Here is a 15,405-nt window from a genome sequence, read left to right on the forward strand (position 1 = left end):
GCCATGATGTTAGATAAGGCCTTAATTTCTCAGGGCCTTGTTTTCTGCACTGGTTAAAGAAAATAAACATGTAGAACTAACAGTGTATTGAAAAGAGTAAACCAATATTATTTGAGTTAATCCCCAATGCCTGGAAAGAGTTCAAAAGAGATATATTTATGTATATACACAGAATAATTTGGATAATTATACTAATGATCTCTGCTGGTGTTTTGAAAGGAGTAGTTAATGCTTAAAACTTTCTTCTTTTAATTTTTTACTTCTTTTTAATTTCTTAAAAGTTTTTGTTGTTTTGATTTTTTTGAAAGCCAATTTTTCATGCTTATATCTAGTAACGTAAACAACTAATTTGGAGCTACCATCATTCAATACAACAACCACTGTTGAATTCCTATTACCTTGTTTAGTGAAATTTTGTATCTTTTTAATGCTTTTTTCTTACTACTACTTGTGTTCTTTAAAAAATAAAAACTAAACAGTAGCTGTGCTCACAGGACCCACAGTGAGGTTCTCAGCTCCCATCACCCTAGGACTTGGGCAAGGGAAAAGCTGATCAAACGGAACAAAGAATTTGAGCCAACTTCCCTGCTCAGTGAGGACAAGAATATTTTCAGCAAAGGAATAAATTACACCTAAGTATAGAGCAGTTACAAACTGGCAAGCTATAGCTCACGGGTGTCCCAAATGTGTATATCATTTGAAAATTTTGCCCCAAATCAGGATTCTAGAATGATCAGAGACTGTAATACTGGGAAGCCGCAGGAAGGCTCTCTGCTTTCCTGTTGCTTCACAGTGTCTACTGCGCATTCAGTCTTTCTCCAGACACTGGAAAAGTCTGCATAGGAAGTCCATGAAAAAAGTTGTGACTTTGTCAAAGTGGAAAATAAGAATCAACTGCAGAATTTCAGGAGGAAATCGGAATTTTTTTCTTTTTTTATACTATATTTAGTACAGGATCTACAGAGTCTCACTACACGGATCGGACTTGCAGTGATCCTCATTTTCAGCCTCCCAAGTGCTGGGATTAGAGGTGTACACCACCACACCCAGTCTTCTTCTTCTTTTCAGTGTAATTAGTACAGGGTCTACAGGGTCACTACACAGATCAGACCCATAGTGATCCTCCGGTTTTAAAGTTTTTATTTAGAAAAAGATTTTTCTTTATGGCAAGAGTCACAGATAGCAGTCAGTTAAATGAAGAGGCTTCCGTGGAGATTGGGAAGGTCTGACGAATGTTGAAAGGAGAGACAATGGAAACAGAGATAGATGGAGATAAATTGTAATTAGGTGATTTTAAGTATTTATTTTAAGCAGGGATTTTTTTTTTTTTTTGAGACAAAAGTAATAATTTATAAAACTTCTGGATGACCGTGTTCCACACAGACATTGAGACTTTATGTGTAGCCCTAAAGATAACACTGGATGTGACACGTGACTGGTTCAGTTTTTAATATTTCAGAGGAGATAGAGTGGTTGGACCTATTAGACTGATCCAGTATGTTTACTGTAGCATAGCTCCTTCATAAGAGTTCTGCAAGTGGAATTATGTTATGTGTGAATTTATTCTACCAGATGCAAATCTGTTACATGGTGCTCTGAGGAAGGATAAAACTTAAGATACTAGGCACAGAGGTGTAGAGAGGGAGAATGGGAGTTAGAGATCAGTGTGTTGATGTGAATGCTTCTCATGGCTTGGGTATTATTTCAGGATGTTGCTGCTGTTGTTGTTGTTAAGGGGACTAGGAAGTCACTGAAAGATTTTCAGTGTGATCAGTGGGTAAGATTTGCATTTTAATATTGTTCTACAGAGGTGAGACTGGGTTGGGCAGAGGGATTGTAGAGAGACACAACAGCCAAGCCATGAACAAAGCTGCTCATGGATTAGAGATGGAAACCAAGATAGAAGAGTCCAGATTGAGAGGAAGATGAGGCAAATTTGCATTATCTAGGTCACTTAGTTGTCTAATTTAAGAACTAATGAAATATTATATGACAGATCTCAACTTTCCACCTTCAATATATATACAGCCTAAAACTTGATTACATACAATTCCACATGCACTAGCTATAAATGTTTACCAATTTGAGGATGGAAGTCCTTGCACTCCTTTAGTTCTACATTTGAACTGTATGCCCATTCTTATAATTGGTTTTGCTTGAGATTCTTAGATGCAAAAACTTGAGTTCCTTTTTTTTAACTGAAAGTGTTATCATTGTCAAATGTCAGTCCTACAGAATAAATTAAATAGCTGTTACCTTAAGTTAAGTAGTTTATATTATAATAGCAAATTAATTTGGATATATTCTTGAAATGACCTTCACTGGCATGTCTCATAATGACTTGTTGAAGTTGATATAGTTTGTATAGCTTGGAAATAAATCTGAAGCTCTTGACTGCTGATATTGCAGTCTTAGATTTTCCAGGTTACTAACTGTATAAGGATGACTTAGAATTCTCTGTGAGTCTCATTTTCTTCATATATAAAAGAATTACTAATATTCCCAGGGTATCTTACAGAGGTTGAAGAGTAGGTTTTTCTGTATGTATCACATATCTAGAAAACAGCTGAGCACATGTTCACTGTTCCTGTGAGTCAACTTTCTCCCTGCTGGGACAAAATACCTAACAATTAGAAATCTAAAGGAAGAGAAGTTTCTTGGGACTCACAGTTGTAGAGTGTTCAGTCTCTGGTTGGGTGGCCCCAAGCCAGAAACCACAAGAGGTGTGGCTGGCTAGGAAGGCTGCTCAGGTCATGGGTCACCAGCCACGAAGCAGAGAGATAAGAAGGTGGCAGGGCCAAGACTGGCCCCTTCCACGCAGATTCTGTCTCTGACTATGAGACTTTGGGGGGACAGTAGAGATCTACACCATAATGCTGTCTTATAACTGGTACAGGGTGAAAATGCTGAGAACAGAGAATGTTGTAAGGGCCAGAGACTTTTGCAGCCTGAAAATTTGCCTTTTTATTCCATAGAATGAACCAGAAAGAGTAAGATCCCATAATTCTTGAAAGAAATAAAAAGCCACTGAAATTAATTTTTCATAGATTATAGGTATTTTAGTACTTCTTGATTATCAGTTAAAAACTAAACTCTCAAAATAAGGTCCACTACTTTTCATGACCTCTTTTCAAACTTGAGAAAAGAACATAGCTCGTAGGAAAGTTGCAGAAGCAGAAGTGAAGTCATGTAGAACCAGAGTCAATGAGGAAAGGGAGAAAAATAAGAAGATCAAAGAACGTGACACAGCACAATTCCAACAGTGGAGAATGAATTTGAAATGATTTTCTGTTACTCTCACCTGTGACACCACGAATGTGCAGGTTCAGGGCCAGCAGATAACAGAGCTGTTTGCTGACTGGAAACCCCTGATTTACTGTCACAGAGGCTGAGCTGGTTGGAATTCAACTGTAAACAACTGCTCTCTTTTTCCTAGGAACTATCCGCCCATATTGCCTTCCTTTCAGGGTGACTGCCACCATATACTCAAGCGCTCCATTGTTTATTTATTAAGTACACAGTTTGTTAAACACAATTTCCATCCTTAGAACAGAGGAAGACTTGTTTCTGATTTACTGCAGCATTATGTTGTCAAAATTGCATTGCAAACCTTTGGCAAATGATAGGGAGAGATGTTAATTATAATTCAGGCACTAGCTGCGCTTCCAATTTGGTAAGCAATATTCCCAGGTAGCTATTTAAATATTAATTAAGATTAAAATTAAAAATGCACATCATCTCTTGTGGTTGCCACATCTCAGGGCTCATAGTCTAGAGATTGGTGACGTCTAGGTCAACGCAGCTAACAAGAATTTTGTCATCGCGCATGCTTGTATTGTTTTGAACTGTACTAGAGATTTCTGATCACATTTATAACATGAGTTAGACATCCATATCCATCTTTTGAATTTACTTGTTCATATTTATCTAAAATAAATATATTAGTCTGCATGGACATTGTGACAAATTACTACAAATTTAGTGACTTAAAATTGCAAATTAATTGTCTTGCAATAGTGTGTGTGTGTGTGTGTGTGTGTGTGTGTGTCCAGAAGACAAAAGATTCCTACTAAGTTAAAAGAACACATTGGAAGAGCTGCACACTTCTCAAGGCTCTGTTCCTCATTCTTCCTGCTTCTAGAAGCCGACTGTAGCCTGATGCCTGTCTTCCTTTCTCGAAGTCAGCAACTTGGAGCTAGTTTTCATACAGCAACCTCCATAGTTTTCTCCTTTCTGCTTGCCTTTTCCACTCAGAAGGCTCCTGTGATAACACGGGACTCACGCAGCTAAGCCAGCCTCACTGAAGAACAGATGTGATTTCACTTGCAACGTTAATCTCCCTATTTCCATGTAGCATAAGATGTTTCCCAATTTGGGTATTAAGACATAGATATCTTCAGGTGTGGAATTTTATTACTCCTCCTCTCATGTTAAGTAGCTATTTCAAAAGCTATGGTGATTCTCCCTGAACAAAAAAGATATGTAAAGGTGTTAAAATAATACATGTGTTTCTAATAATACATGTGCTTAAAATTTTTATTATATGCAATAAAATAAAAGTTTAGCTACCAGAAAAAGAAACTAGTAGCATACTCAATATGCACTAGGAAATGTGGGCTAAGATCCTAAGATCCTCATGTATGAACTCATGAATAAATGTGTGACATTATATTATTGGTATCTTAAAGTAAGATAAATGAAGAAAACAAAAGAGTTAGTAATAAAGAACTGAGAAGTCATGCAGATGTGTTAACTCAGACATTTAAGGTTCTCACTTAGATAATGAGATGAAATTATTTCTAAGGTCCTATGCATTTCTTGAAAATTTTCTTTATGAGTTAGAATTAATAGCTAGGATCTCATCTTACTAAAATGCTTTTGCACATCAAAATAAATCACTAACAGAGTGAAAAAAGAAATGCACACAATGGGAAAAAGTTTTATCCAGTTTTCTCTCGGTCAAAGGACTTAGATTTAAACCATATTAAATGCATAAAGCATATTAAAAATTCAAAATCCCCAGATTCAAAGACCTAATCCAAAATGGGCATCTGAGATGAATACACACTCCTCAGATGAAGAAATACAAATGGGAAATAAATATATCAAAAAATGTTCAAATTCTTTGATCATTTGAAAAAAAACACTGAGACAACACTGAGATTTTGTTTCACTCCAGAAAGATGGCTATCATCAAAATTCAACCAATAACAAATGCCAGATGGGCTGTGAGGAAAAAGGAGCCCTTCTCCACCATTGGTGGGAGTATGGACTGGTGCAACCACTGTGGAAATCAGGATGCAAATTCCTCAACAAAATAGGGTTAGAGGTCCCATTTGACCCAGCTATTTCCTTTCTGGGTATTTTCCCAGAAAAATAAGAATATCATAGCTCCATAATATATGTGTGCCTGTGTTTATGGCAGCACAATTCATAATGATTTAATCTTAGAAACAACCCAAATACCCATCAACCCAGGAATGGTTAAAAAAAAAGATGTGGTCATTTTATACAGTGCAATACTACTTAGCCAAAAAGAAGGATAAACTTGAGACTTTTACTGGTAAATGGATGCAGCTAGAGACCATGCTTGTAAGTGAAAGAAATCAGACTCACGTTGTTTCCCTGGTGTGAAGAACTGGAAGAGTAAATAAGATCAAAAAATAGATATTATGAAATGGGAAGAAATTGTTCAAAATCAAAAGGAAATTAGGATGCGGGAAAGTGGACAGCAAAAATGAGAAAAGGATATGTAAGACTGTTACGTTACTAGTTTCTGTTAGTTCATTGAAAAGAAAGGTCTGTGTTACTACCATTTGGAGATCTTTTTAAGCCCACATCTTATATACAGATCAACTACTTTGGAAATAACAAACTCAATGGTTTAATTGCTATTTGCTTATTATTTTATTATGAGATTCAGTTTCATTTTTTCCATAAAATGAAAAAAAAAAGAAATGGCAACTTTAAAAAAGAAAGTAATTATGGTAATAAAAAATGTAGGATTTCAAAAATAGCTCCACCACATTGAGCAATTCAGAGGAGTCCTGCATTGCTTCAAAATAAAACGTGGCAGCGTGTAGTAGAAGCCTAAGAATAGATGCCTAATCAGCAGCAACAGAGCATGTTTACATTTGGAGTAGAGGCTAGATTGTGGAAGAAGAGCTAAGTGAGTGTCCAGCAACTGGGATGGCTCACACCTTGTTAAGTGTCAAGACTGAAGGCGGGATAGTGAATGAACACTTGTGTCTCCAGTTGGATTAGCCTGAAGTTCATTATTAACTCTAAACACACTGAAGTAACTTTCCCCCCCTCTGATTTGCTTTAATCAGATGCTTTCAAAGGAAAGGAAGAAATGCAATTGCCATTGCAAGCCCCCTAATGCTGGCAAAGTCAATCAGATTATAAACAAACAAACCTTTGTACCCGATGAGGCTCCTGATCCCTTCTATGGAAAAGGCAAAGTTACTGGGTTGTGTCCATGTGCCCACTGAGAAAGAAGCGAAGTGTCACAGATACTCCACTGGGGAACGGTGCACTGAAAAGGCACCTCACAAGTGACGTGGAACGCTCCCAGTTTTCAGTGAGCCATGACAACAAAGGGCATGTGTGGGCTGTTTAGTACAAACTGTCCTACCATGTGTCGCAACAGAGCCTAGAGTGGTACAAGAATTACCTCTCCCAGGTAATGAAGCCGCGTAGGGTATCAGGCAAGTAACAAGAGAAGAAGGTTCAAATGACTTCTGAGATTCTGGAGTAAGGCCAAGCCACCTGTAGAAGACAATACAGTTCAAAACGCTGGTGGTGGCATGCTTCCGATCATGCGGAATAGATGTCTAAGCAAAGAATGTCAGAGAATGATGAGATAAAACCTGGTTATCATGACAGGAGTCATTCTTGGAGAAGGATATGATAAATAGAAAATCAAGCTTCTCAGAAATGAAGGTCTGAGGTATGCACTAGAAAAGCTGGCTACCCCGTTTGAAGTCCTGGCTAAGGGTGAAGGCAATCAAGAATTGCAGGTGGAGGAGGGGACAAGTATTGCTAACAGCCTTGAGGCCAATTGCAACAGAGGGACAGAGGGTTGTAATTTAGTCTGCTAATATGACTCTTACAAGGTTTCCCAGAAATTCAGATTAACCTAAGTTCTTGAGAAGCTGAAACTAAATGGTAAAATCTTATTTCAAAAAGCAGATAGACCCTACAACTGCAAGGGGTCGGCTTGCCCTGGGTCAGAGCAGTGCAGCCTCTCCCAGCTGCTGTAGATCTTGGCTGATAATTGCTCAAACTGACACATTTTTCTGCAGGACAGCCCAAAGATAATTGGAGCTGCCTCACCCAAAGATGCTTCAGAAATTAAACTTCATTTTCTAAGACATTAACCTGTAGCAAGTGACCAAGTGATTATGGGCTAGTAGCATAGGATTTTTAAAAAAATCTTTTATTTATTTATTTATTTATTTATTTATTTGGTACAGGGTCTTGATATGCAACTCAAACTCATAGCAGTCCTGCTGTCTCAGCCTGCTCAGACAGGGATTGCAGGCATGCACCGCCACACCCAGGTTCAGTGGCCGACTAGGTACACAGCCAGCATGGCATGCAGTGCTGGGGATTAAACTTGGGGATCGTCCTTTTGCTCCCCAGGCAGGCACTTAGACTGCTGAGATATCTCCCCAGAAATCATATTCTTGCCTAAGTACTTCCTTTGCCATTTCCTCTCTCCTTAATTTCTTACATATTTCTGTCAAGAGAATTTCCCTAATAAGTCATGTATACAAGACTCTACATAATTCTGAGTTTCTTGGCGAACTGGCCCAAGTCAGTGGTTGCCCAGCTTTTCTGAGGGATACAGTCATTTCCTTTACTGCATGCAAGACTTGGTCCTTCACCTCGGAAAATCAGCACCACTGAAGCTTTCCTACTGATAGTCCTGGAACTTTACCATATCTATGATCTTGTTTATGTCTTTGCAAACAGTCCCTTCACTTCACTCTTTCAATTCTCCATTTGCATGTAAGATTGGTTGCTGCCACCGTACTAATTCATAAAGCTGGGGATGATAGGATCAGATTTACATTTAAAATATCACTAAGTTGGGTACAGGACATGTCCCTATAGGGTCCGAATACTGGGGAACAGAACAAGACTGATCACAAATTCAATCCCAACCCATACCAGGGTAAATTTAAATGATAGTAAGTTAAGTTAATTAAAAGATTAAAATGTCCAGCTTCTTGAGAGGACCACACCCACGTGTGTATTTATTTATTTGTTTGTTTATTTTACATTTTTTAGTACAAGGGCTATGAGGTCTCACTATACAGATTGGACTCATAGTGATCCTCCTGTTTTCAGCCTCCCAGGCACTGGGATTACAGGTACACACCGTCATGTCCGGTCTGTATCACCTTCTCTGTATGTCCCAAGGGGAAAGCCAGGACAGCATGCTGGGGATCAAACCCCAGTCCCTGTGTCTGCCTAAGCAGGCAGATCGGCTGAGCCCTCTGGCCAGCCCCTCAAAAATGTTATCTTATGATTATTTTCTATTGCAAATATAAATCTATGATACTACCTTTGAGCAGATTGTAGTCTTAAGAGTGGATCATGCTTATTTTGATCATTAATATACAAAGGAGAAGAAAGTAAATGATACACAATTATATCACAATATGTAAAAAAATATAAGGAAAGCAAGACAAAACCTACAGGCCAGTATCTGTAAGAACTATTGATAAGGCATCAATAAAATACGAATAAATTAAATCTGACAGTGTCTCAGAGAGCTAACGCATCATAATGTAGTGAGACTTATCCTGGGTATGCTGAGCTAGCATGTGCACACCCTTTAACATGACACAGCGTGTGAACAGAATGAAAGATGAGAAGAACAAGATCCCACCAATTCATGTAGAAAGTGTTTAGTGGCCGGGGGAGGTAGCTCAGTGGCATAAGCACCTGCCTGGCAAGCTCAAGGTCCTGAGTTTGATCCTCTGTACCAAAATAAATAAATAAATAAATAAGCATTTAGTAAAGTTCAATACTCCTCCTTAATTAAAACTCTTAATATTTTAGATGTAAAAACCAAGTTCCATGATTAATGTAGTTTAAAGGAAAAACTGAAAAGTTTTCCTTTAATATTAAGAGCAAGGCAAGTAAAGCCACTTCCACCCCTTTTAATCAGCATAACTTTAGAAGTACTATTAAAAATAGATAGACAACATTGAAGAAGGAAAAGATAACCAAATAAGAAAGGATAAAGTAAGAATAACTCTGAAGATAACATGGTAGATCCTATATACATAAAAATCTATGAAGCTTTATAAAACCCTCTATAACAAATAAATTTAATAAAGCTACAGGGTATGATTTTTATATTGTTTATTGATTTATAAACAAAGCTATGGCATTTCTGCACACAAAGGATCTTGAAAAATAAACCAAGAAATGAAATGATGCTACTTACAAATGGATTAGAAATAAAATAAGAATAAATTTCACCAAAATAGTGAAAGATTCGTATACAGAAAGCTAGAAAACATTGATGAAGGAAAGGAATGGAGACATAAATGAACAGATACTTCATGCTCATGAACAGAAATAGTACTGTTAGGGGCCCGGGAAGATGACTCAGTAGAATAAGTGCTTGCCTGGCAAGCACAAGGGCCTGAGTTCAAACTCCGGTTCAACAACAACAACAAAATCCTGAAGAAAAAAAAAAGAAGTAGTAGTGTTAAAAACCTCATTCCACCCAAAATCTTGTGAAGATTCAATACCATCCCTACAAATTCCTAATGTATTTCTTCATATAAATAAAAAATATTCAAATTTGTATAGAACTAAAAAAGACCTAACATAGCCTTAGTAAGTAGGAGGGGAAAAATTATCGAAGAAGGACACTTCCTGATTTAAATTCACATCACAAAGCTATCAAAAGAGTATAGTACCAAAAAACCAACAGAATAAACAAACCAAACACACACACACACACACACACACACACACACACACACACACATGCGCGCGCACACATGACACATCATAGAGTAGTGAAACAAAGCAGAGAGCATAGATTAATTTGTATTTGTCCAAATAAGTTTTAATATGTGCAACAAGAAGATCAAATGGGAAAAGGATAGTCTATTCAACAAATTCAAGAAATTAAAAATAGAATTGCCCTGTGGCCCAGCAGTCCCCACTCAGGGTATACATCTGAATGAAACGAAGCTGACAATTCATGAGGGTGTGTACACACCCTTATCCATTGCAGTATTAGTCAAAATAGCCACTCTGGAAATAACTTAATTGTCCATCCACGGAAATGGATGAAGAAACTGACACCCACATGGACAGAGGTATTACACGCTTGTGTATGTGCGCATGCGTATTAGCTCTCCTGTCGCTAAGGCAAAGCCTTGGCACCTAAAGCTAAAGTGAGAAAGAGTCCAATGTAGCGGACAGTTCCAGAAAATTCAGTACCTGATCAGCAGGCTCCATGTCAGAAGGCCCTTGGTAGAAAGGTGGGGCATGGAGGAATAAAACCACTTAGTTCCTGGCCACTGAGAGACAGAGCAGGGAAACAGTGGCATAATGGGCCACATATAATAATCCCCAAGGCCAGGTCTCCATTGCCACACAGGGACATCCAGGAATGAGCTCTGCTAAAATGCTAGGCCTTCGTTAATCCAGTGAAACTGGCATACCAGAATTAATGTTCACAACACACACATAACGTAAAACATACACATATGCACGGATAAATGTGTGTGTGTGTGTGTGTGTGTGTGTGTGTGTGTGTGTGTGATAAACTATTGTTTAACAGTATATAAAGGAGATTCTTTCCTTTTCTACATTGTAGAATAATTTGGAGGACATCATGTTAAGTGAATTAGCTAGACATGTGTTAAGTGAATCTGCATTGTTTCACTTATATGGGGGAAAGAAGGAAGAAGATGCAGAGGGGAGAGGGAAAAGGAAAGGCAAATAGAGAGGGAGAAACATCTAGAGATTGAAAATAAAATAGTGGCAATCAGAGACACAGGTGTAGATGAAAGAACACAAAGCAGCAAATGCATAAGAGGAATAAAGTGAAGGATCTAATGTGCACCATAAGGATTACATTTAATCCAATGTATTGTATTCAGGATTTTTGTTGTATGAGATTATAACTGCTCTTGCCACAGGGGATAGGGATAAATAAGAGGTGAGTGTAAGAGGATGGGTGTGACTGCTCAATTTAACTATAGTAATCACTGCATTGTATGTTTGTATCTTACAACATGATGGTGTATGTCATTATGGTTTATATCAGATGTCCCTCCCACCAGGCTCCATATGCTCACAGGGCTTCTGGGAAGTGACTGGCTGATGGGTGTGATGGTTAGCGCACTTTCTGGGTTAGCACAGTGCTGGGTGTGGGTGATGGATTTACTGAAGAGGGAAGAGCTACCCTGGATATGGGTGGCACCAACCACTAGGCTTGTATTCTGGATGGAATAAAAAGGGAAAGAAAAACCATTCACTTTTTCTGCTTTGCCTTGTGAAGAAGTGTTTCTCTTTGGCCAGTTACCCTGCCTTTGAGCCAGCTGACTATGGACTAAAATGTTTAGGAACTGTCAGCTAAAGTAAACCTCTCTTCTTCCAACATTGAGGGTGTTGGGTATTTTGTCCCAGCAGCAAGAAAGTAACTAACCTATACATGTTAGGTTATATATATATCAAAATTTATTTTTAAAATAAACTTTAATAAAAAATCTAAAAGACTGTAAAATCACATAATAAAGAGTAGCTACCACTATAAAATGATTATCAAGTACAGATATATGTGATTTCTGAAACTACACTCTTAAAAATTAATTATATTAAATGTTTCTGAGTAGTTTCTTAAAATCATCAGAAAAGCCATATATGAAATTTTAAGCTGGCAACCCCAAAGGCTATATTTCATTATTTTTATAATTTTCACTACTTCTATTAAAAGAACTACTGATAAATTTCCATTAAATATTTAAGCAGTAATATTTGATAAAATTAATATGCATCCACATTGAACTCTTAGTTATTGTATAAGTATTGTGAAGACTAGCAGAGGCACTGTGTATATAGCCTCTGTGACTATAAATGCTGCCTAGTGAACTACACACCACACATTCCATATATATGTGTGCACGTATGTGGGAATGTATTAAAATTATATACAAATGTAAAGTTTTAGCCAAATTTTTATTTTGGTAAATATTCAGAAGTAAATCCCTAAGTTATTTTGTCCTCCATAAATCTGCAAGATGGGTTAGATATATAGATACATAGACACATACATAGCTATACAGATATATATATAGTACAAGAGCTATAGGGTCTCAGTACACAGATCAGACTCCTACTGACCCTTCCTGTTCTCAGCCTCCCAAGCACTGGGATTCCAGGCACGCGCCACCAAGCAGTCTCAATTGTCTCAGCTCATGGCATGTGGTGCCAGGAATCGAACCAGGTCCCTGAGCGCTGCCTAAGCAGGCACTTTAGTCCACTGAGCCATCTGGCTGGCCTTTTTTTTGTGTGTGTATATTTAGTACAGGGTCTACAGGGTGTCGCTACACAAATCGGACTGGAAGTGATCCTCCTGAGGATGGGTAATATTATCAAAATGCAAGAAACGACTGAGCTCAGAGAACAGAGGGATCAGGTGCAAGGTGTGAGACGATGTCTGGAGAGGGCTGCAGGTGCCGCCGAGAGAAGCTGCGAGGCGTGCTTGCCGTGCGGGCCGCAGGTGCGGTGGGTGGGTAGAGGCCTAGGGAACCTTGACGGAGGGGGCTGCGGAGCCATGACTTGTTCGTTTGGATGAGCGATTTTTAGAAAGTATTCACCATGACGTGGAAGTGGGAGGAATACCAATGCTGTTTATTCATTCAGAAAAGAGTATGAAAAACAGGCAGAATTTGAAGAATACAGAAGAGGTAGCCTAATACTAAGGCGAAAGCTGGAATCTGAGGCAGGCCGAGGTAAAGAAATCTACCGAAAAGTGCCCTTCACCACCAGACACCAGCAGCGCTTGGACCATGTCCGGAGTGCCTGGTTCTTGTTGTACTAAACCCTTTGATGGCAGCCAGAGAGGCAGAGAGTTGGCAAGAGATTCTAAGCCCAAACAGGCGGGCCTGTGGCTGAGGTGGATACTCACAGATAACAGGGTTTTCGTGAACTCTATGTTCCTTCTGTGGTGTGTCTCAATTCAGGAAATTTCCCTTTTCCTCCCGGATCTCAGATCACGCTTGCTGCGCCTCAGGAATGTGGTCTCTCCTCCTCCTCCCCCTCCCTTGGACATTCTTTCACTGCGCTCAAGGAATGTGAGTTTCCTCCTATCAGTTTGAATCACTCCGTGGCAATCCTGGGATCTTTTGTGAATGTTCTCATCTAGTTTGCCTCATTTTTTCTCCTGTAACTCCTGCAGTATTTTCCCACGTTCATTTCTTCCAGGGTTTCCTTCTCTCCTTCCTTCTTTCCTTTTCTCCCCACCCCCTTTTTCTTCTCTAGTTCTATCTTCTTTTCTTTCCTGTGTGTGGCACTGGGACTTGAACCCAGCACCTTCGTACTAAGCTTCATCCCCCAACCACTCTTCCCTGACCCCAGTTTTCTTTTTTAAATTTGCTACAGGGTCTCACTAGGTTGCCTGAGTGAGGCTCAAACCTCTTGTTTGAGCCTCCCAGAGTACTGAGATCATAGGTACATGCCGCTGGTCTTTTCTATTCTTTTTTAAAAAATATATTTTAGCTCCTTCTTTTTTTAGTGTAAGTGGCATGATGCTATGGAAAGACTCTTTGGTAAAGAAAAAGAATTACTCTTTGGTTTGAATTGTAAGCTGATCAGCCTGGGGTGGAAGCTGGGCCTCCTGGGCTTTGAGTTACTCATCCATGTCATGAAAGACAGGCTTGAAGTGAAAGCTCTTGGTGGCTTTTTTTCTGTAACATGTCTCTCTGTTTGCCCCAGGTGACCTGCTAGCTAATCCATTTTATCTCTCATGAATTATAATCGTATATTTTTATCATATTTGTTATATTGGATTTAAATAATCTTGCACATTTATTTCTAGGATATTATCTATTCAGGTAGTGTTGATTTCTATGCCAGGCCATAAGGTATATGCACAAATCAGGACAACGGTGGCTAATCTTTTAGGACCCACAGGGTGAGTGAGATTGAGGTAGTGGAAGGCAGATGTGGCGGGTACCACACGCCCAAGGCACAGGGTCCTTTCCAGTCAGAAGGACAAGGATATATCCTGGCTGTATTTGCAACTTGAGAGTTTTAATCTGGATTCACAATGATAATGAACACCAGCTGACTGTTTTTTGTTTTATATTTGTTATTGGAACACCCGCAAACCTTTTACACAAATTGTCTTACTTAATCCTCATAAAACTGTGTTAGCTTCTTAGGGATGCCACAATGCCTTGCCACTAACTAGGGGGTGTATGCAAAAGAAGTTCATCCTCCCGCAGTCCCTGAGCATGATCATAGGTCACGCTATCTGTGAAGACTCTGAGAGGTGGCATCCTTCCTTGCCTTCTTCTAGCTTCCAGTAATTTTGGTGTGTGCTGGCCTGCAGGCTCCTCCCTCCAAGTTTGGCTTCTGCTTACAAACGAAGCTCTCTGTGCCTCATCTGCTCTTCTTTCACCTCACATCTCTATACACAAATTTCTGAACTTGGTATAAAGCCATCAGGCATTGGACTCGGGACTTCCCTAAGACAGTATGACTTCATTCAAAGTTGTTCCAGAGCCTGCCCAATTGCTCCGCAGATTAAAGTGCCTGCTTAGGCAGATGCAGCAACTGAGGTTTGATCCCAGGCATGTGGTGCTGGCCAGCACCTGGGGCACCTTGAAACAGCGAATGAGACTGGGTGTGGTGGCACCCAGCATTTAGAAGGCTGAAAACAGAAGGATCATTTCATGAGTCCGATCTGTCTAGTGAGACCCTGAAGACCTTGTACTAAATACATAAACTTATTCCATCTAGAAAGAGCCTATTCCAAATAAAGTCGCATTTGGGCACCCTGGGGAGATCTTAGAAGTCACATGTCAGCTTAGTGCACTAACCTTGGGAGGTCAGCCCAGCTGAGAGGTGCAGAAACAGAGGCCCTGTGAAGTCAGCACACATTCAGGTTTACAAGGCTACTATGTGTCATGGCTGGATTAGCAGTGAAATTGGAAAGAAAATTATCACCGAGGAAAAGAGATGGCCAAAGTATGCAAGGCTATGTGTAGATGGTTCTGAGAACTACGTCTCAGGGTAGAGTCAATACAACTTATTCGGGGCTGGAGAGATGGCTCAGTGGTCTAAAGCACCTACTTGGAACAAGCTTGGCAAGGCATCAGGGACCGCGGTTCAATCCCCCAGCACCACATGCCAGCC

The sequence above is a fragment of the Octodon degus genome, unplaced genomic scaffold (assembly GCF_000260255.1).
Source record: "Octodon degus isolate 3935 unplaced genomic scaffold, OctDeg1.0 scaffold00128, whole genome shotgun sequence".
NCBI classification, from domain to species: domain Eukaryota; kingdom Metazoa; phylum Chordata; class Mammalia; order Rodentia; family Octodontidae; genus Octodon; species Octodon degus.